We start from the raw sequence: 23,609 nt of genomic DNA, 5'->3' as shown, positions 1-23,609 counted from the left end.
TGAGTTTCTGCATGTTCACTTGCTGACCTGATGTGGAGAATGTGAACTGGTGTTAATAGGAGCCAAGAATAGTTAGGTAAGATGGTACATGAGCAAACTGGTGGAAAGTTTGGGTGCCATTAACAACAATTTTAATTTGATTTGCATGACAGCCTGGAATCCAAGGAAATTTCAAAGAAGGGCAAAATAATGATTAAAACACGACTGAAGGTGCAGTTAATTCACTAGGTGGGATGAATTCATGTGAGGTGTGCTGGAGACCATCTATAAGGCACAGCCCGTTTATTCTCTCCCACTGGTGACTTCTGCCCCAGACAAGGCCTGGTTTAGCTCAAGGATTACAGAGGCTTCCATGCTGATCACAGGAGGAGCTCTGGAATTCCCAGCCTCCGCTGAAGTTTTGTTTTCATGCTGAAAAAGCAATACACTTTTTTTTTTTTTTTTTTGCGCTTTTTAGGGCCGCAGCTGTGGCATATGGAAGTTTTCAGGCTAGGGGTAGAATCGGAGCTACAGCTGCCAGCCTATGTCAGTCATGGCTATGCAGGATCCGAGCTGCGTCTGTGACCTACACCACAGCTCACAGGCACCACAACGGGAACTCCACAATACACTTTTAAAAGAGCTCCTTAGGTATTTTTTTTTTTTTTTAAAGGATGTTCTCACGAGATGCCTTAGACTGCAAATCTATATGGAAATTTATCACTGTGGTATTAACTTTCAGCATCTCCCCCTTCCCACCCCGGCTAGGTTTATGGTGATCCTTGGTGCCTGAAATCCAATAATAAGAAACAACCTTGCACCCAATTCACTTATATTTTCTTATATCCAAAAAGGGCAGTTAGAGAGTTGGATATGAATAAGAAATTGAGCAAATCGAACAAATTTCAATTACAAGATGGATCTTCTCTTACTCCTAATATCTAACACAACCAAAGTATGGCATTCTAACCTTGACTTTTGCTTCTCTGCATTTGCAATGTTAATTTAGCACTTATATTCTTCTTCAGAAAGTGTACATGGAGTGATCCACCTACACAATGAAATAAGTAGTCATTTACATACCTATTAACTAAATTGCTCTGACAAAGAATTTCATAAATCCATAGTTACTATTCTCCAAAAATAATAAGAATTTTATACTGTCAAGAGCAAGAGTGCTTTTTGTTTTCCTGGTGCTCTTATATTAGCCAAAGTAAAGCAAAAGCTAAACCCTTCTAAAGCTTTTATGTTTCATTTTTCAGTCTGTCCCCAAATCCTTGCTTAAAACCCATCTATTCTAAAATGTAATTTCAGAGCACACTTTGCTTTTTGATATGTTTTGTAATCCTCCTCATCTTAAGGAGATATGTTTTTACAGCTATGGGCTGAAGCTTTCCTTAAAGATCTTTGGGTTATAATAGGAAGTTCTTCTAATATTTTTGCATTGTAATCATCTTGAAAGCAGGGAGCGTGTTTTATTCATCTTTTGATTCCCAAAAGCATTTTGTGCTTTTCACAAGTAGAGAACCTCAACAGATATTTGTGGAGCAAAACAATTCAATCCTAATCAGTTCCCTGCTTTTTGATACCTGACATTAGTTTCTGCGCAGCCTTAGAGGTCTTCAAATACCCACTCTGACCCAGCCTAGAGGTTATCTGTTCACATACCCTTTAGTTAGACTTTAACCAAAACGTCTTTAACAAACCTAGACTCAGGATACATGTGAAAACAGCTCCAGAATCCAGCTGTGAAGACCATGATTCATAATTTAAAAAAGACTAAGGATGGGGGAAATGACCATTTGTACAAATGATACCTTTAGACTAAGAGGAAGCACAAGGTGTTATTAAGACAGGGCTTGGGTAAAGTCAAGAGATCAAGCTTACCTAAGTTGCAGATAACTATCCAGTAACACAAAATGGGGGTAGAATGTAATGAGTTTAAACCAGTAAGATCAAGGAGACTTGGACAGATATTTGTACATCCACATTTCACAGCAGCATTGTAATAGCAAAAAGGTGGAAAGGACCCAAAAGTCCCTTAACGGTTGAATCCATAAACAAAATGTGGCATATGCATACAATAGAGTATTATTCAGCCTTAAAAAGGAATGAAATTCTGACACATACTACAACCTGGATGCACCTTGCACATATTACAGTTAGTGAAATAAGCCATTCAAAAAAGAACAAATACTGTATGATTTCACTCAAGTGGTACCCAAAGATGTCAAATTCAGAGACAGAAAGTAGAGACAGAAGGTTGCCAAGGGCTGGGAGTGCGAGTAAATAGGGAATAATTATTTAATGGGTATGGAATTCCATTTGGAAAGATGAAAAAACTTCTGGAGATGGATGGTAGCGATGGTTACACAAAAATGGGCAAATATTTAAATGCAACTGAACTTAAAAATGGTTAAAATGGTAAATTTTGTTACATATATTGAACCACAATAAGAGGTTTTTAAAAAAACCCAGCAAGATAAAATTTAACAAGGCTAAATGTATAGTAATATGATTCAGTGATAATAAAACAACTTTAGTACTGAATGGAGGAGATCCAGCTTATGAATCCGAGAGATTTGGAGGTTTTGGTGAACCACAAGTTTCATATAAGAGCCAAGAGGGTACAGGTGGCTGTTTAAGCCAACCAACCAACCAACCAACCAATCAGTATTTGGCTAAACTAACATTCTCTATCCCCATTGTTCTGAATGGACTAGACCCCACCTAGGGATCAGAGTCAGTTACAAGAACCCCTGAACTAGCAGAGGCTATCTTGGAAAAGGAAAATGGGTTAACTACTCCAAACTACGGAAAAGGATATAAAGTACAAGAGGCACACAGACATGAGACCAGGGAAAAATTAAAGAGTGAAATAAGTGGTTCAAAATAAGAAAAACTATATAACAAACGAGCTGACTAATAAAACAGGCCCCCTCAGGAAGCTCCAAGGCTCTGGTCATATCCCAAGTGAGACTTCTCAGGAACAAAGGGTGGACAGCTGACCTGGATTGGATGAAGGCCCGTGAGGGCTTCTAGCTGCTGTTCTTTGGAAACCCGTACGTGAAAAAGGCATGAAACTCTGCCTATTACTAACTTGCTGGCATGAGCTCAGTTTTTTTTCAGTTGGTAGAAATTTTTGTTTGTTTGTTTGTTTTGTTTTGTCTTTTTGCCTTTTCTAGGGCCGCTTCCTGTGGCATATGGAGGTTCCCAGGCCAGGAGTCTAATCGGAGCTGTAGCTGCCGGCCTACGCCACAGCCACAGCAACTTGGGATCCGAGCCAAGTCTGCGACCTACACCACAGCTCACGGCAATGCCAGATCCTTAACCCACTGAGCAAGGCCAAGGATCGAACCCAGAACCTCATGGTTCCTAGTTGGATTTGTTAACCACTGCGCCATGACAGGAACTCCCTCAGTTGGTAGAAATTTTAACAGGACTTCTTTAAAATAATTTTCCTTTCTCAAAGAGGGCAAGAGACAGAGGTCCCATCATGGCTCAGTGATTAACGAATCTGACTAGGAACCATGAGGTTGCGGGTTCGATCCCTGGCCTTGCTCAGTGGGTTAAGGATCCCGTGTTGCTGTGAGCTGTGGTGTAGGTCACAGACGCGGCTCGGATCCCGCACTGCTGTGGCTCTGGCGTAGGCCGGTGGCTACAGCTCCGATTAGAACCCTAGCCTGGGAAGATCCACATGCCACGGGAATAGCCCTAGAAAAGGCAAACAAACAAATAAACAAAAGAGGGCAGGAGAGGAGAGAATGACTTAAAGGGGCCTGCTTTCCTCTGTGGATTGCTGAGTGTGTAGAATGGAAATAGTTCCCTGGCTCTTAACTGCCTCCCCACTCCCACCCCTGCAGCGACTGGACAGCAAGGTCTTTGGGGGTCTCACACCGACTGGCGTCCTCAGCCCTTCACACAGGTCTGGACATGAATGGGTGCAATCAATACTCCTTAACCTGAATGATACCTTCTAATTTCTTGCTTTCTTTTTTGGAAACCAGGAGTTTGGAACATTTTTCTAACAAGTGGGGAGCGCCTCTTTTCTAGGAAGGGTCAGTAACTCAGAGAAAAAAATTACCTGATATTCTCACATAAGTTTGTTTGTTGTTTTTTTTTTTAAAGCCAGTTTAGCTTTGGAGGGTTTTTTGGAGGCACAAAGGACTAGGATGATAAAAAGTTCAATTTACCTGCTTTTTAACTAAGACCTAGAAACATCATTTCATTAATTTTCAAGAATACAAGGTTTGGTACGTTCAAACAAAGATCTGCAAGCAAATATTCACTGCAGCATTATCCTTAAGGGCTGAAAAGTCAAAACTCAGATGTCCAGCTACGGGTGAATGGATAAACAAAATGTGATCTACACCTACACAATGGAATACTATTCAGTAAGACAAAGGAAAGGGATATTGATACTTGCTAGAACACAGATGAACCTCGAAAACATGATGCTGAGCGAAAGAAGCCAAATGTAAACATTACCCACTGTACGATTTTGTTTATATGAAATATCCAGAAAAGGAACATCTGGAGACAGAAAGCACATGAGTGGTTACCAGGAGCTGGGGGTGTGAAGGGGAATGAGCTTTTAAAGGGTGTGATGGATCACACTGTGCTGATGGAAAAGTTCTAAAACTAGATTATGGTGATGGTTGCACAATTTGTTAAATTTGTTAATTTGTTAAATTGAAAAGCATAAAATGGGTGGGTTTTATGGTATATAAATTATACCTCCATAAAGTTGTTTTTAAAAGAAGACTAGGTGTTTACTTTGAATACATACAAATTATTGCCTTTTAAGGGAGAAAGGGGCATTTAGGGCAAGAGGGGAGAAGGGAGATAAAGGGAATTTATCAAGGTTTACAAAGGAAAAGGAGACAAAAGGGCAGATTTGGGCTAGATTGACCAAAAATGTTGTAAAGCCAGGTTTCAAAGCTGCATGTTCACAAGCATGGCACAACTGGGGGGCTGGCCAGGAAATCTTCCTTTGCCTGGTGAGGTGAGCTGGACCCTCTACACTGCAGGTTTTAGCCCCTTGCTCTATAGAGAAGGAGGAGGTGCGAGGTGTGGGTGGTTTGTGTAATTTCGCCAAGGGAGTTTACATAGAAATTCAAGCTGGAGAAACAAATGGGTGCAAGAAAAAAACCTTTACACACAGACAGCATCATATGTTTGACTTTAAAAGGCTCAGGGAGTATCAGTACATGAAAAGCTGTCATTTTTATTACATTCAAAGAAAAACAGATGGTGCCACCTAAGAAAACTGCTATTGTAGAAACCCTATTCTTCTTAGCATTTGGGGACCTACTGCTTACCACTCTGGTTATTTCAAAGAAATCCCCTGATCATGCTTTCTGGTAAGTGTTCTTTCCTCTTCCTGATACCTCTTTCATTTATGAAGAGAAGAGATGCTGGTAAAGCTAAGAGATGAGGACTAGAGTCCGTTCTTGCCAGAATTGTGCAAGTACGTTTATCTTAGTCTCCTCTGGTTGCCACAATAAAATACCACAGACTGGGTGGCTCAAAAGGCACAAGGGCATTTTCTCGTCATTTCAAGTCCAAGATCAGGGTTCAAGTATGTTTGCTTCCTTGTAGGGACCCTCTTCCTGACTTGCAGGCAGCTGCTTTGTCACTGTTCTCACATGGCAGGGAGAAAGAGGAAATGCTCTCTCCAAATACGTAAAAGGTATCATGTGTAAGGAGATTAGTGTTAATGGGGCACCAACTGCATCGAGAAGATCCCACCCTCAAGACTTCATCTAAACCTGACCACTTACCAAAGGCCCCGCCTCCAAATACCTCCACATGGGGGCTTGGGGTTTCCACAAATGAATTTTGGGGGACACAATTCAGTATACAGCAATGTTTCAGACCAGGTGTTGGCAAACTTTTCCTGCAAAGGGCTAAAGAGCAAATATTTTAGGCTTTTAAAACACAGGTCAACCCTGTTCTAGATCCATTTGACTTCCAACTCTCCCTGTCTGTTTACCTCTATAAATACCATTCTTCAGCCTTCCTTTGCCGCTCTGTGTGTGTATTTTGCTGAGGGTGGGGAGGCAATATATATAAAACCAGTGGACGCTACGGAAAAAGGAAGTACTCTTAAATGAATATAACATAGGCAAGTTTTTCATGATATGGCATCTTAAATTCTCAGGAATCTCTTTATGTTTGAGATAAAATACACATAATTTAAAATTTGCCATTTGAACTATTTTAAGTGTATATTTCAGTGGCATTAAGTGCAATCCAACCACGCTGTGCAACTATCACCACTATCCATTTCCAAACTTTTTCATCATTCTAAACAAACTCTGTACCTATTACATATTACCTCTACATTTCTCTCTCCTTCTAGCCCCTGGTAACCACTATTCTACTTTCAATCTTTAAGAACTTGCTTATTTGAGGTACCTCATTTAAATGGAATCATACTTGTCCTGTACCTGGCTTGTTTCGTTTAGCATAATGCATTCAAGGTTCATCCATGTTGTAGCATGTATAGAATTTCCCTCCTTTTAAAGGTTGAATATTATATAGTATGTAAATATCACATTTTGTTTATTGAGTCAACTTTTTTTTCTTTTTTGTCTTTTTAGGGCCACAGCTGCTGCATATAGGAGTTCCCAGGCTAGGGGCTGAATCAGAGCTACAGCCGCTGGCCTAGGCCACAGCCACAGCAACTCGGTCTCCAAGCCGCGTCTGTGACCTACACCACAGCTCCCCGCAATGCCAGATCCTTAACCCACTGAGCAAGGCCAGGGATCGAACCCGAATCCTCATGGGTCCTAGTCGGGTTTGATAACCCCCGAGCCATGAAGAGAACTCCCTATTGATTCAACTATTGATGGACATTTGGGTTGCTTCCACCTTCTGGTTACTGTGAATAGTGCTGTTGTGAACATGGGTGTACAATATCTGAGTACCTGTTTTCCATTCTTCTAGGTATATACCCAGGAGTGGAACTGGTAGATCATACGGTTAATTCTATGCTTCGCTTTTTGAGGAACTGCCAAACTATTGGCAGAATCATTTTACATTCCTACCAACAGGGCAAAAGGGTTCCAATTTCTCCACCTTTTCACCATTGCTTGTTATTTTTCTTGTTTCTTCCTGACAGTGGCCCTCCTAATCAGTATGAAGTGGCATCTTATTGTGGTTTTGATATGCATTTCCCTAATGATTAGCGATGTTGAGCATTTTTTCATGTGCTTGTCTGTCATTTGAGAAATGTCTTTTGCCCATTTTTAATTTTTTAGGGGGAATGCTCTCTTTTTAATAATTATGATGACAATAGCAGTAAAAATAATCATACCTAATAGCTACTGAATTCATTCTATATGTCCAGCACTTTTTATTTATTTATTTTTTAATTTTTTTTGGTCTTTTTAGGGCCACACCCATGGCATATGAAGGTTTCCAGGTTAGGGGTCGAATCGGAGCTGAAGCTGCCGGCCTACACCAGAGCCACAGCAATGTGGGATCCACACTGTGTCCACACCACAGCTCACAGCAACGCCGGATCCTTAACCCACTGAGCAAGGCCAAGGATCAAACCCAGGTCCTCATGGATGCTAGTCAGTTTTGTTTCTGAGCCATGATGGGAACTCCTCAAGTACTTTTTTAACATATATTACCTCTTCAAATCCCCTTTACAAATGAGGAAAGTGAGGCTTACAGAATTTGAACCCAGGTCAATGCTCCCAAACTCTAAACATTTCTGACTTGTCTTCTTGCACTTCACACACACAAACACACACACCTGCTGCTGTGGGGAGAACATCTCTCTTGCAGTTGAGGATAGAGAGGTGAGGGAGAGACAGAGAGGTGGCGAGTGGAAGAGAGGGCTAGTGTAGTTGGAAAATCAGTTACATGTTATGAATAAATAAACTGAGCAAATAAATCAATATATTTTAAAAAATGGACATCTCGCTATTGGAGAAGGTATTTACAAACATGGATGGAAGAATACCAGAAAGAACACCAAGGTGTTGGATTTTAATTGGAGGAATTAGTATAAGCTCATGATCACACACACACAGAGCTATACACTTTTAGATATACATGTGTATGAGTACATATGTATGTATATACATGTATGTATATAGCTTTCTCTACTGAGAGGACCAAGAAGCAACCACATTCCAGCAGCGAGTAGCATCTCAGCTACCAAGATCATATAGATTCCAATGTCTAAATATATCATCCTCTACTAAAAGGAACAGGACTCCTTGGCAAAATGGCTGATTCCAGGACTAGGGCAGAGGAAACACAAGATGAATCTAGAAATCTTCTTGTCAGAAAGTAAGGAAATGCTCAACAATGATGAAGACAAGTCAAAAGGATAAGGAGATAGGGTTTCCTCATCCTGTGATAGGGCCAAATCACACATAATTTTAGCATCAAAATAAATAACAGATTTAATCCACTGGATTATATAGGAATTCATGAGTCAAAACTGATATAAATAAAATAAATAAACAGGAGAAAGGGAAAGCTCTTCTGTACAGTAGGATGCCAACTAATACATGTAAAACAAATGACAGAAACACAGAATCACCATTTGGTAACCATCACGGGGTGTTTGACAGAGGCAGAAATCATCCCCACAAAAATACTGATCAATAAAACAGGGCAAGAGGAAAAGACAAAATAAATAAATAAATAAAATGGGGCACATGGTGCCCTGAAGGTGGAGAAAGCTGACAGGGACTAACAGAGGGAGGTGACTGAGGTCAGCATCACCAGAGGCCGGAGGGGTAGTCATGACGCTGAAACCTCATGATGCCCTGAGAAGAGCATGGCACCGTTTCTGTGGTATTTCTGCCAAGAATGCATGGCTTGAAGTGGTTATAAGGGAATAATAGATGGATCTAGGTTGAAAGTCACCCTAGAGAAATGAAGGGCTATGCTCTTTTTTTTTTTTTTTTTTTTCTCTTTTTTTTGGTCTTTTGTCTTTTTAGGGCCGCACCTGTGGCATATGGAGGTTCCCAGGCTAGGGGTCTAGTCAGAGCTACAGCTGCTGGCCTACACCACAGCCACAGCAACGCCAGATCCTAGCTGAGTCTCTGACCTATACCACAGCTCATGGCAATGATGGCCCTTAACCTGCTGAGTGAGGCCAGGGATCAAACCTGCCACCTCATGGTTCCTAGCTGGATTCGTTTACACTGCACCAAGATGGGAATTCCTGAAGGGCTGTACTCTTTACAACCGTCAAGGACATGAGAGACAGTGCAAGCCTTCTGAATGTTAGGCTGATGGGTCTGTAGAGACCTGACAACTCAAAAGTAACCACCACAACCATGTTTCTTCCTTCCTTGTGTATCCCGGTGCTTAACACAATACCGGGAACACAGAAGATACTTAGTAAACATCTGCCCTTCCAGAAAGGGAAAAAAAGGACACTATTTAGACAATGAAGTCTGTGCATGGGATGACAGTATTGTTTCTGGGTTGGAGGGTGGTATGCAGGTATTGTAGGAGAGAGAAACACTGAGTATTTAGGGGTGAAAGGACATCATGAACACCTTGCTCTCAAGGCTCAGAAAAAAATATAATGGTTATATAAATGCAGAGGAGTAGGTGATGGAACAAATGCAGTAAAATGCCAATAGTCCTGGAATTTGAATGAAGGAAATGAGAGTTCTTTGTACTGGCTTTTTTCAAATTTTCTGTAAATCTGAAGTTATTTCAAAGAAATTATTTTTATTTCTTTTTTTTTTTTTGGCTTTTTAGGGCCATAACCCATGGCATATGGAAGTTCCCAGGCTAGGAGTCGAATTGGAGCTACAGCTGCCAGCCTACACCATAGCCACAGCAAAGTGGCATCTGAGCCGCATCTTCGACCTACACCACAGCTCATGGCAACGCCGGATCCTTAACCCACTGAATGAGGCCAGGGATAGAACCCTCATCCTCATGGATCCTAGTCAGGTTCATTAACCGCTGAGCCACAAAGGGAACTCCCAAAAGAAATTATTTTAAAATATCACTGGAGTATTAAGCAACTACTTTGAGGACACAATTAGAAGCAAATACAGTATCATCTGGTTTCTATATATTGCTTTTGATATGAAGCCTCTGAATCTGCTAGAAGAGGCAGGCTACATAACCATAAAAGAAGACATAAGAACACTGATAACAAAAACTATCAATAAGAGCACACTTGAGAAGGAACAACAGATTTAATGCTGACCCTAAATTTGTATCAACATCACTACTGTCTTACACTGTAGGTACCCCGAGGGCATGTCCAAAAACTTGCTTTGAAAAGGGGTTAGCTTACTAAAAAGGCAAAATCAGGTTTTCAATATATGGTTTAGATTAGGATAATAATGATGATTAAGATAATGATAACTCCCATTAGCAGGGCTAATTATTCCTTAAGTATGCTACAGCAATTATGTACAAATTCTCACCAGCTAAGTGTGAAACTATTTTAATAAGTACAAAAGATTTCACTCGTATGTGAACAGTCAATTATATCTCTGCTTTAAAAGTCAATTATATCGCTGCTTCAGGACATAGAAAAGAATTCAACATAGTTGTATAGAAATTCGTCCCTAAAATTTTGGGAAAAGACTAGGTTACATTATAGTGAATATGGAGCTAACATTTACTGAGCACTTACGAAGTGCCAGGCACTGTTCTAACTGCTTACTATGTATTTACTCCTTGCACCCCCAAGACCATGCCGTGAGGAACAACAACTGTGCCTGGGAGGCTGGAACAGGTCCTCAGAAGCTGGACCAGGCTAGTGTACCCTTCAGCTGGGTGGCTGAGATGTGACGTGGTGGCAGCACCCTCCGCTTCCTGCCTTCTCAGTTATCCCACTCCACGTGCTGCTCATTCCTGCTCCTGTGTGTGCCCTGTAGAAGCCCTGTGACGGCAGCACCCGTGATTTTTCTCTTTTCCAAGCATCCCAGTGCTTATTTATTAGCACGATACCCAGGGCAGAGAAGGTACTGAATACCTGTTTTCTGACCCCTCGGCAGCCTGGCCTGCATGTTCTCTCCCTTGGGTGAGGAGGGCAGCTCCCCAGGGAAAGGGAGACCACAAGGCTGCCGCCTGCTTGGTGACATCAGCAGAAGGTTTGGCTAAGGAACACGACAATTCTGATGACAATCTCGGTACTTTCCATAAATTAAAATTAAGCTTTTTGGAACAAAAATGTAACTCATTTAGTTATCTACTTAAGAGGAATTTCATCCTTGATACGAAAGAGAATGAAATGTAATAAATATTGACATGCGTGGTTAAAAAAAAGATGTTTGGATTAGTATTCGCCTTTTCACACAGCAATTTCATGTGTAAAGTGTCTTTCGTGAATTAATGTTTATTAAAAATCCAGGATACATGTTAAATAAACCAGAAAATACTATTCCTTTTTTTGTGGAAAATGTGAGTTATAAATATCAATATTCTCCCCCTTCCCCTTTTTAGGCTGCGCCTGTGACATACAGAAGTTTCTGGGCTAGGGATCAAACCTGCACCACAGCAGTGACAACGCTGGATCCTTAAGCCACTTAGCTGCCAGGGAACCCCGATATTCTTCCCCTTTAAAGGAGGGAAAAATGTATATCTACATAGATTTTTCTTAGCCTATAATGACCAAGGAAACTGGCTAAAAAATTATTTCTATTATAATATAATAACTAAGGACTGGGAGTTCCCATTGTGGCTCAGTGGGTTAAGAATCCAACTAGCGGAGTTCCCATCGTGGCGCAGTGGTTGATGAATCCGACTAGGAGTCATGAGGTTGCGGGTTCGGTCCCTGCCCCTGCTCAGTGGGTTAAGGATCCGGCGTTGCTGTGAGCTGTGGTGTAGGTCGCAGACGCGGCTCGGATCCTGCGCTGCTGTGGCTCTGGCATAGGCCGGTGGCTACAGCTCCGATTCGACCCCTAGCCTGGGAACCTCCATATGCCACAGGAGCAGCCCAAGAAATGGTAAAAAGACAAAAAAAAAAAAAAAAAAAAAAAAAAAGAATCCAACTAGCATCTGTGAGGATGTGGGTTCAGTCCCTGGCCTCGCTCAGTGGGTTAAGGATCTGAGCGAGGCCAGGGACTCCTGAGTTCTGTTTGCCCCAAGCTGTGGAGTAGGCTGCAGATGCGGGTCAAATCTGGCATTGCTGTGGCTATGGCGTAGGCGGTCAGCTGTGGCTGATTTGACCTCTAGCCTGGAAACTTCCATATGCCACAGGTGTGGCCCTAAAAAAGAACAATAAAAAAACCAAACCAACCAAACAAACAAAAAAACTAAGGACTAGGAATGATGGCCTAGTTAAATGTTTTAACCTACCAAAACAACTCTTGGACATGAAACTAATTTTTTCTGTACATGCAGTGAGAAAAATGTATAAGCATGCAGTCAACAAACAATGTGCAATCAAGTTGGCATTTATGACAAAGTCAGACATGCAGGTCTGAATGCTAAAGTGTTCCCATGAGTCCAGCTTTGATACTACTATCTAATGAACCCATTTCCCAGGAAAACACGAAGGAGGAGTGGTAGGTTGCTACAACTAGCCTCTTCTCCAATCACTGCAACTCTGGAATCAAACAGACTTCCAGGCTCCCAAGCTTCATGACCTAATCCTCTCCCAGCCTCAGCTTTTTCACCTGGAACCTGAGGTAATATTTGCCTTTTTATGGTTGACATGGGGTTACAAAAACCTATCAAGTGCTTAGTAAAGTGCTAGCCATTTAATAAATAGCAATTATTATTATCATTCCATGAAACAAAAATTCAATTCAACAAATATTTATTAAGTTTCTACTATCTATGCTAGCCACTGCTGGGACCCAATACAGGCTGCTGGCTGCCTCTTAGGCTTAATTACCAAGATAACATACTGTTTTCTTGTTGTTTTGCTTTTTGTTGTTTAAGAGATGTCATCTCTTCCTCCACTGGAAGGCTAACATACTTGTACCAACTCTGAGATGTCAAAAGATCTTGCCAGCTACTAGCCTTTCCCAGTGTTTTTCCTGAGTTCTGTTTAATTCTCTCACCTCCAAAGAGCCTGTTATTAACTGAAAAGTCTCATGCAATTATTTCCTTCAACCAAACTCAAGCATGAGGACTGCATCAGAATGGGGTCATAGTTAGTGCCACCTTGATCATATACAGCCAATATAGTCTATTGCTTTGAAGCAACAGTCCTTTAACTGCAGCAAGGCAGCTTGAGAACAGTGTTCCTGTAGCAGGTTACTGTGGCCCCATGGGGAGAGCTGGGGCACACTCACTCCACAGTCTGCTCACAAACCTCTACAGGCATCATCCCAATGTGCCTACCAAACACTCCATGGTGGGGAGGGGGAGAGAGACAGGGTTCATCATTGTCGGAAACCTAACAGATATGGTCTAAAGAACATGAAATTGGCAATATACGCCGTGAAATGGCATGGTTCTAAACTGTTCTGTGACAGTTTAACAACGGCAAAAATGGCAATAAGGCAGAAAATAAAAACAAAAGCTATGATACCATCTCCTGCAGTGTAAATATTAAAACAATGGCCCATGGTCCTGGTTCACAGATATTTGTTGGGCTTGTACAGTGTTTTAAAAAATATTTGAGCTGGTTTTTAAAATGGAGAGGTTTGACATTTAAAAAATCTGTATTTCTGCTTTTTTTTCTTTAAAAAAAATTGTATAACACTAGGTAGATTTGCCAATCACAGCTGCGGTGAGTGCTGCCTTTCTTTGGAGATGATGTACACCCTCCAGTCATCATGTTCTTGAACTTTCTTTTGAAACTACCTGTGGGACAGACATCTGTCGCCAACTGAAAAGCTCTGCTACAGATGGCAAAGTGCCACACAGATGTAACAGGACTATTTGAAAAACTCTAAAATTCTAAAAACTATCAAGTCGTATATCAAAACCAGGTTAATTTGATTAATTTTTACTCTCCAGGCTCTCAACATACTTTTCTTAGAATCAGCGACCTCAACAAAAGATTCCTTAAACTTGACCTAACAAGACGATGCAGAATGCAAAAAGTAGATGCACAATTTTCAAGTTTTTTGTTATCCTGGTAATTTCTGGCCAAAGCAAAATACAGTAAAGGGGAGAAGATGCCAAAACTCACCCTGTTAAAGACAAACGTTTATGGTGGCATTCTAAAGACAACTTCAAAGTCTTTAACGCATCAAGCCTAATAATTAGTCTCCCGCCTCCCTCCCAAATGCAAGCACACGCTCAGCATGCTTCCACACATCCACCACACATGTATATCAAGTCACATCTTACAAATTCCTGAAGTGCACCAGGGTTTCACTTCAGACTTGAAAAGGGTCCTCTCTCTGAAAAATGCAGACGACTTAGTAATATGCTTTATTTCATCCATGATGCATCACAGCTTGTCCTAACTGTACAGGACCTCTTGATATGGCAGGTAAAGAAAAGTTATTGAACCCTCTTCCTGGAAGAAATGGAAATACGCTTCACATATATTTCAGGGCAGCAGGGGGATGCGGACGATTTCTCCAGGTTCGCCTGTCATATTCAAGATTCCCACTGAGACCAGTTACCTGCGCAGGTCAACTGTCAGGAGGCTGAATGTACTGATATTCTAGTCAATTTATATATTTTTAATTAAACTATCTGATACTCCATATTCATGCTGAAAATAAAGTTTTACTGAAAAAGCTACAGTATATAAAGGACTGATTTGGCAAAAGAGCAGATAATTTGAGAGAGTTATTCCTCCTACATATTAAAAGTTTTCCAATGACTATTAAGCAATGCTTTAAAAATGCCACTCATTGTACTGTGGAGCACACCTGTTTAAAAGCAGTTTATAGCTAATAATTTTTAACTTTCCTTGACTTTGCTGACATATTTTAGCAGCGCTCACGATGCATGCCAATCATCTCACTTTTACAGTGTGACACGAGAATCTTTGAGCTCACTGGGATATTAATGTTGACTATACTTCTACGGTACCTTCTACAGTATTTTTAACTCAACTAGGAGAGAAAAGGCCTGTAAAGTGGTTTTCAACAAGGGCAAACCTGGGACATGTTAGCATGGGGAATCCACTGCAAAGGCCAAACTGCAGGCCTCTGGAAGGTGAGGCCTGTACGGCCTATTGCCTCACCATTTAATCAACTGCTATCTCTGCAACAGATGACAATACTATCCATACTGGTTCCCACACCTGCGGTTAGGATTTTTATAACAATGTAATAGAGAGTACTAAAAAAAAAAAAAAAATCCCTGGATTTAAAGAACATAGCAGACCACGTATACCACATAAATTTCCTTTGGCTATTTGTTTTTTAAAAAATTTATACAGTCATGCACATATGAGATAAAATACCTGGAAACCTAATTGACAGAAATCAAGAGAATGGTAAATAATATTATATTGAACAACTACCGCTACACTGTCCAATAAGTAACCTCCAGTCACTTGTGGTTATTTAAAATTAAATTGCATTAAAATTCAATTCCTCAGTCACTCTAACTTCATTTCAAGGGTTCAGTATGTGTTTACATACAGCTAGTAGCTGCTGTCATAAAGAGCACAGAAACAGAACATTTCTGTCATTGCCAGAAGCTCCTTTGGACAGTCCTGGGATACAGGCAATATCCAGTCACTCTAATTTCATTTCAAGAGTTCAGTATGTGTTCACACACAGCTAGTAGCTGCTGTAATGAACAGCACAGACATGGGACATTTCTGTCATTGCCAAAAGTTCCTTTGGACAGTCCTGGGATAGAGGCAATATCCCAAAGAAAAATGTTGGTAACCAATATGTTTCTATCACTACATAGTACCAAGAAGTTACCCGTTTTGGGCTTGACATAAACACCTGAATTTATTGCACTTTCATATCATGGATGAAAACTGGCTTGTGCGTCAGAATTCACTTATTGACAAAATAATAATAAAATAAATAAAAAAAGGAGTTCCCGTCGTGGCGCAGTGGTTAACGAATCCGACCAGGAACCATGAGGTTGCGGTTTCGGTCCCTGCCCTTGCTCAGTGGGTTGACGATCTGGCGTTGCCGTGAGCTGTGGTGTAGGTTGCAGACGCAGCTCGGATCCCGCGTTGCTGTGGCTCTGGCGTAGGCCAGAGACTACAGCTCCGATTAGACCCCTAGCCTGGGAACCTCCATATGCCACCGGAGCGGTCCTAGAAATAGCAAAAAAAAAAAAAGACAACAACAACAACAAAATAATAATAAAATTAAAAAAAAAAAAAAGAATTCACTTATTGGTAACTCTCCAATGACAATACAACTTGACAGCATAGTTCTATGACATAGGCCTACTTCCCTGGGTTATCCTTCAATTCAAGCTGATGACATATAACCAGAGCTGAAACCACTTAGGCTCCCAGCCTGTAAATCTCATCTCAAGTGCTTATTTGGGAAACTACTATTTTACACGCACGGTAACATTTTTTTTCTTTCTTCACTCTCATTTGTTTTTGATGACAGTCTCCTACTGTCAAAAGTCAAGCATCTTTGTTAATCTGAGGGTTCCAAGTATCCAGATTTGGCTCTAGGCTTCCTACTATTTGTAAGTAGTGGCAAATGCACAGATTAAGACACTACCCAAAAGTATGGAAATATCTTATCCTTGGAAGAGGAAGCATTCCAACACTAAGCCTTCTTGTCAGAAATTTCTTTATCAAAAGAGGCGAAAAGTAGGGGACACCGATGCATCCAAACATTAATTAAATGGGGCACAGTGTTTTAGCATAATATTTAGAATGATTGAACTTGCATTGGAAAATTCAAGATCTGGAAGTTCTGGGGCAGAGGGAAAGTAGCCAAAAGTGCTCTGCTTGAAAGACCTGGGCATCTGCCAGGGTAGCCTGGACCAGGCAGGCTGGGGCAGGTCTGGCTTTGGGTCCTAAAAGAACCTCATAACAGTGAGACACTTTCCTCTGGAGCTGACAGGTCAGCTGGCCCTTCCTGCAGTGAATGACATTCTCCCAAATGAAGATAACTGTGCAGCCTTCTGGGGAGTTGGCCTGGTGTAACTGCTCCCTCTCATGCTGCAATCGAGAAATGGGAAAGGAGGATGTCAGATTTAGACCCTGAGGTAAGAGAGCAAAAGAAGAGAAACTGAGAAGCTTTAAGTGTGAGAGTGTTTGTGGGGCAAGGTTACCAACGGAGGAGAGTGCAAGGTACCCTAGAGGAGAGTCCAAAGGAAAAAGAAGACTAACACATTATACACAAATGAAACAAATTTCCTGATTTTGTTGAGCTTGCAACCTATTCAACTATTAATTGACAGAGGGGGCTTTGTTCTTGTAGAATATAGTGGTAATGCTGGCTTGCATGGGTTAAGATATATATATTTTTTCTTTTCTTTTTTGGCCATGCCCACAGCATGTGGAATTTCCTGGGCCAGGGATTGAACCCGTGCCACAGCAGTGACCTGAGCCGCAGCACTGACAATGCTGGATCCTTAACTCGCTGGGCCACAAAAGAACTATTTTATTTTAAACATAACTGACTTAATTATCAAAGGACAGTACCATCAGAGTATAATATATTTTGAACAAAGGAGTTCCAATGTATCAAGGGCTACAAAAGAACTAAGACAATGGGAGAAAGACACAACATGGGATGTCAGAAGTGAACCTATGCTGTTCCTCAAAGGATCTAAATATTTCGAAATAAGATTTTTATACTCGGTTCAAGAAAATGCTGGAAGGGTCAGAAAAACACTGAGAGAAAAACAGACAATCTGATGAGTGAACCATCCAGCCATGAGAAAAGTAACTCTATCTCCAAGTGTCCATTATTAACAGAGGCGGAAGTGGCATTAAAGCACTGCTACATCCGTGGAGGAGTTGTCTAAAGTCTGACAGTGTCTGATTAACAATCAAATGATTCAGTTTTCTACCTTTAGGAGAGGTACTAATTTTAAAAGTGAAGGTGATGCCAATCCACCTACAGAAATATTTAAAATAGAAAGTAAGGGAATAGATGGAATAGGGTGGAGAATTTTAGACATTCAGCATTCAAGGGGCCAAAGACACTGAATGTATCCTGACATCCTTTGCTAACTGAGATGGAATGTCACCGTGGAAGGGTACTGGGCCAGAAGACAGTGGCATGGCTTCCGGTCGAAGCACAGTACCATGGCTTCCGGTCGAAGCACAGTACCGGAGGAGGGAGCAATGCGCCCCAGACCCGGCATCTTAGCTCCTTGTCTGAACGATGGGGATTAGAAGGTGCCCGTCTTACCTCACTGAAAGGCCGTGTTTGTGGATGGGCATTGGGGACAACAGGAGCATGTGTGGCCAAAGGAAGTACCCTAACAAGAGAAGCAACCTCAAGAAGCGGCCAAGGGCTTTAGCGCATTGCTAACCTAGCTGGAGGACCCAGCAGGGCGGGAAAATCTGTAATGCAACAAACACTACAGGCACGTGGTGAGCGTGAGAGCCAGAACACCACTTTCCTTGGTTCTTTAGCTTCCACTGGAGTGAAAAAGAGGAAAAGAGGACGAAAAAGACAACTGTGTTGCATCTATGAAGGAAGTAGGAGTCCTTCTGATGTGAAGCTGCTTTATAAGGGATTTTAGAAGCTGATCAGCAAAATCCTGCATGCTGGAGGCCTTGATTTCTAAACACTGTTGCCTTGTTTATATATTCCTCTCATTTAATCTTCACAAAAACTCTGTGACATAAGCAGGGTGGGTATTAGTATTACCATGTCACAGATAAGAAAAACAAGGCTCGGAAAGATAAATGTTGAAGTCCACACTCACCAACATCTCACATTAAGGTATGGCTCTAAGCCTCCATGTTCTAGAATATTAGGTTTGAATAATCTAGAAAATAAAGAAACTGTCCAAGGAAGGTGACTTTTTTGAGAAATCCCCAGAAGAGAGATGTTACACAGTATTTCCTTGGGTGGAAATGATGTCATCAGCGATCTAGCTGGTGGTTTTGGCCAGGCAACCAGCACATACTTCTTGGATAAAGCCCTCCCCCCCTCCAACCCCCTCCCTAACAAATGATAGCTGAGCTTCTTTAAGGCTGTGGTTTCACGTCTGCCTCTACCTTTAAGGTGGGCCCTCAAGTCTCTTACAGGCACCTGAGCCCCAGAGCAGACACTGGATTTTGGAGAAGGCACCAGAAACTCTAAACTCCTTCCACTTGGCTGGGCAAGGAAACTCTAGGTTGTCATGCTTCAAGGATGAGACCATGGCTGTTGGACTTGGAATAGAGGTGGTGAGATTTGGTTTGGCCTTAAGGCAACTAAGCAGAAATGTGGTATCAAATCAAGAAAAGAGAAGGTAAAAAAGTACAGCACAACATTAGCGTATCTTAGAGCATGTCCCAAACCTTAGAATTCATAAAATTATCCAAGGAGCTTAATAACAATGGTGATTCTGTCTCCACTCCCTCAAATTTTGTATCAAATGTGAGGTGGGATCTGGAAGCTGCATTTTTTTTTTTTTTTTGTCTTGTCTTTTCTAGGGCTGCACCCACGGCATATAGAGGTTCCCAGGCTAGGGGTTGAATGGGAGCTATGGCTGCCAGCCTACACCAGAGCCAGAGCAACGCCAGATCTGAGCCTCATCCGTGACCTACACCACAGCTCATGACAATGCCAGATCCTTAACCCTCTGAGCGAGGCCAGGGATTGAACTCACAACCTCATGGTTCCTAGTCGGATTCATTTCTGCTGCACCATGACGGGAACTCCCTGGAAGGTGCATTTTTAAGAAGCTTTCTGGATAATTCTGTTCCAAACAGTCCATAAACCCCAGTATGAAAATAAGTCTTGGACTTTTTAAGGAGAAAGGCCAGTTAACTGCAGGGATTTATCAGAGAGCCCTAAAATGAGCACTGAAAAAGCAGAGATGTAAATGGGCCTACAACTGCTGTACACATCTCACGTGTAAATGAGAGAGTTGTTTCTCAACATGCATGTGGTGTGAGAACTGCTAAAGAGGAACAGTGCTTCTGCATCTGAGATGGGGTTTCACCTCCACATTGGATACGGTATGGTTAGTGCACGAAAATAAGGCTGTGTTTACATCACATGTCTCATGCGTGAAAGGAAGCTCAGACGCAGTGGAAAGACTGAATTCGGAGGTCTATTTTCATCTCTGCCATCTGACAGACATTTGCCTCTCTAGCTTCCGAACTCTAAGCGGAGACTACAACCCACCTCAAGAGACAGCTGTTCAGAGCAAATAATTATCAAGTATTTTAATAAAACCCTCTGTGAACTGTAATGCATCAACAACAAAAACCAGCATAATGCTAGAGAACTGGTGGTTACTAACTTTCTTAAACACAAGCTTTTCATAGGCATCTTGCTGAGAACTTAGCAAGGATGGCAGATGACGCGTCACGAAGCCCAGCATCATGCCAGGAGAAGGTGGGAAACAGCTGACTGGCGGAATCAGGGAAATCCGCAGCATATTCCAGAGGAATATGGGGAAAAATCCTTTGCTCCAATGGTGGCAAAGGGTGAAGAAGAAAGGAAAGAAGGCTCAGCATTCCAGGGTATGGCTCTATTTTACATAAATTACCCCCAGTAAAGTGTCAAAGGTGTGTGCTGAGCTTGGGCTAAAGTCACAGTGAGAGTCCAGCAACTTCTTAATCAATTACTGCCCGTGGAGGTGACCTGGGACTCCTGCTCCAAGAACACACTGATCTTACGCTAAGAACTCAGGAGAGGATGTGTGGTGGCTTCTCCAGAGTAGGCTGGGCCAGGGAATGGGACAGTAGCCTATTTGTGTGTCCAGGAATCTGGGGGTCCACTTAGCTGCTTGTGGACAAGGAAGTGCCCTGTGGACTTGCCTATTTCTGAAAGGTCATTGTGAGGGATAAAAGGTGGCATTTCCCATGGCAGTTCACTCTGAAAAATGTCAATCTTGGTTCTGTTCCCTGAGGAGACAAAGACACAGACCCGAACAGAGGGTGAGGGGAACAAAGGCCTATAGAGGTATGATGTGGCAGTGCTGAGCAGTGGCCAGCCTGGCTAAGGGACAGGGAAGGAGCCAGTTGAAGCCTGGGAGTCAGCTGGGAAAACTGTAAAGGAAACAAACAATTCAGGTAGAATTTCTGATTCCCTCCTGTTTCCCCCAAGTTCTACCTCCTACCCTGAGTTCTTGTTTGTTTTATCAGAAGCTTTACTTTGCATCAATTGTTCCTTTAAAAGGAAAGAAGAGGGGAGGTTATTTGCTGTGATAGATCAAGAAAAGGCTTTAATATCCTGCCAATCAAGGGGTCCACACTAGAGATGCTGGGTCCTTAAACATCATAAAAGAAAACCATCTGATCACCTTTTCGTTCTACGATGTGCATGGCAACACTTATGTGACTAGCATACCATGAGGTAGAGAATTAAAGTGACAGGTAAGGATGCATGCCCTATAAGGCCTCTTAAAAGGAAATACACCACAAATGTGAAAAAAGTAGCCTCTAGTCTTAAAGGTTATACAGGCTATAGCTTAGTACATCATGTATAATTACAGAAAACAAGGGGAATGAGCAGAGAAAACATAAGCAGGCCAAGGAAGGTGGGAACAAGCGTCCAAATCCAAATGTAATGCTGTAAAAATGAAGAATTCGTGTCCACTTTAGAGGGAAGTATGATGTAAAAAGAAACTGAGAATGAAAGCAAAGTAGTGTGAAAAGAATTTGAACATTACTATGAGAAACAGAGATGTATCTTATTAAGCAGTTATTTTGAGGTCAATTTCCTTATGCAGTTATGTGGTTCCCATCATTAAGATAAGCAAAGCTGATTATAAAGAGATTTTAAAGATGTTTCGGGAAACAGAAGAATGGACATTTAAGAGGGAAGCCATATGTAATGTTTTATAGAACAAACAAACTGAATTACAGCTAATACGAAACTGTATGGCAGGCGAAAATAGCCTTCGGCCAAGACAAAGGGCCGAGAGACAGGTAACAGCAGACTGGCTTCTGAAATGACATACCAACAGGTTTTCAATCAGCAATCAGCAACCTGAGGTGGGCCAGGAGGGAAGCTACTGCTATGAACAACAAATAAATGAATGGGTTCTTTTCAGAGAAAAGGGGAATGATCCTGGAATAGCAGAAACATTGAATCCTATTTATAGGAAAAGAGTTAAGTCAACTAACCAATAGGGTGTATGTGAAAAAAAAGAGGATTCCAAGAGGTGACAGAAAGAGAATAGAATTTACCACATTCCTAAGAAACTGATATGTTAACAACAGTAGAAATTGGGTAGGTTGGCTGCAGAGAAACAGTTTTGAACATGCAACTATGACAAGCATACAACTTAAATTACTACAGGGCTCAAATAGGACACTACATGTGACACCATAAATGTCAAGTCTGTGCATCTGCCACGTGGGTGGTTACTGAGGGCAATGGCCAGAGCCAAACACCTGTAATCCACAGAGATATTTAACAGCATTTTAAGCCGAGCTGTCTTACTGCTCTGCCCAGGAAATCCTGGCAAACGTTGGTAACAGCAATATGGTAAGAGAACTGCTTACTTGAATTGTAAGCATTTTTGATTTGCCTGTCTACTCCCTTTGCCAGAGGTGCTAATAAGCAGAGGAGTGGTTATCGAAGCACAAGAGATGAGAGGCAGAAGCCATAAATAACCTATCGTTATTAACACCTGGACATTTAATATCTGACTCTATTGGCGAATTGATTAAACACTCTATAGTTGACAATACTCTGTCTTCATGTACCTAATATTTACTTATTGAAAGTGTATAACTACCTTTTTAAGAATATGGATTAGTTACTACTAGGAAGAAATTTTATGTCACTTGAGACTATTGGGAAGTTAAAATCATGAGTTTTTGGTTAAAGTGGAAAGGAAAAAGGGCATCCACAAAAGTAAAGGAGGAAGAAATACAGGTTAAAAATGAAGTAAAGAAAGGACTTTGAAATCAACAAAGAGTCCTTACTCCATAAACAATTATGAATAATGCCCCCCCCCTCAAAGAGTTCCCTTGTGACACAGTGGGTTAAGTATCTGGTGTGTTGTTACTGTAGTGGCTTGGGTTGATGCCGTGGTTAGGGTTTGATCCCTGAGCCGGGAACTTCTACATGCTATAGGTGCACCCTGCCCCCTGCCCAATCCCGTCCTAAAAAGAAGGACAAGGGGTAATATGCATATGCTACATTAGGATTTACTTATCTGTTTAACTTTTCTTTAAAGAAATGTGGTCACTTTAAAAAGTGATCATGTAAAAGTTTGAGATTCTTTTAATATTCTTCTACACAGAACATGTAGACAAACATTTTTAAGGAATGAGAGGGACTAAAAGGAAAAAGTCTATAGCTCTGTGACAAAAACAATTAACTTAGTTTAATTAATTTTGGTTAAAAATTCATTAGTTATGTGCATTTTTCTGTATGTATATCATAGGCCAACAAAAAGCCTAACAAATCGTTTGTTAAAATACAAATGAAACTGTCAAAATAAATCCTGAAAAACAAAATGTTTTGACAGGGATTTCACAGTAATAGAAGACAAAGAAAACACACCAGCCTAATGCTAATGGATTAGCACATTTCATGAGGCTAAAGACTCCAATAATACTGGTGATAAGTTACTGGGAGTGGAAGACTGAAAATGAATCTCCCTGGTGGCTACAGGTACTCTACCTCATGGTGACATTAGCA

General features: G+C 41.4%; 1 protein-coding gene across 1 annotated transcript in view; it reads right to left on the bottom strand.

The window, feature by feature from the left end:
- Positions 1 to 23,609, bottom strand: part of HACD2 (3-hydroxyacyl-CoA dehydratase 2) — a 99,462-nt gene that overhangs the window by 11,899 nt on the left and 63,954 nt on the right. The window lies entirely within an intron of this gene.

The sequence above is a fragment of the Sus scrofa genome, chromosome 13, assembly GCF_000003025.6.
Source record: "Sus scrofa isolate TJ Tabasco breed Duroc chromosome 13, Sscrofa11.1, whole genome shotgun sequence".
Classification (NCBI taxonomy): Eukaryota; Metazoa; Chordata; class Mammalia; order Artiodactyla; family Suidae; genus Sus; species Sus scrofa.
This window is presented reverse-complemented; position numbering and strand designations above follow the sequence as displayed.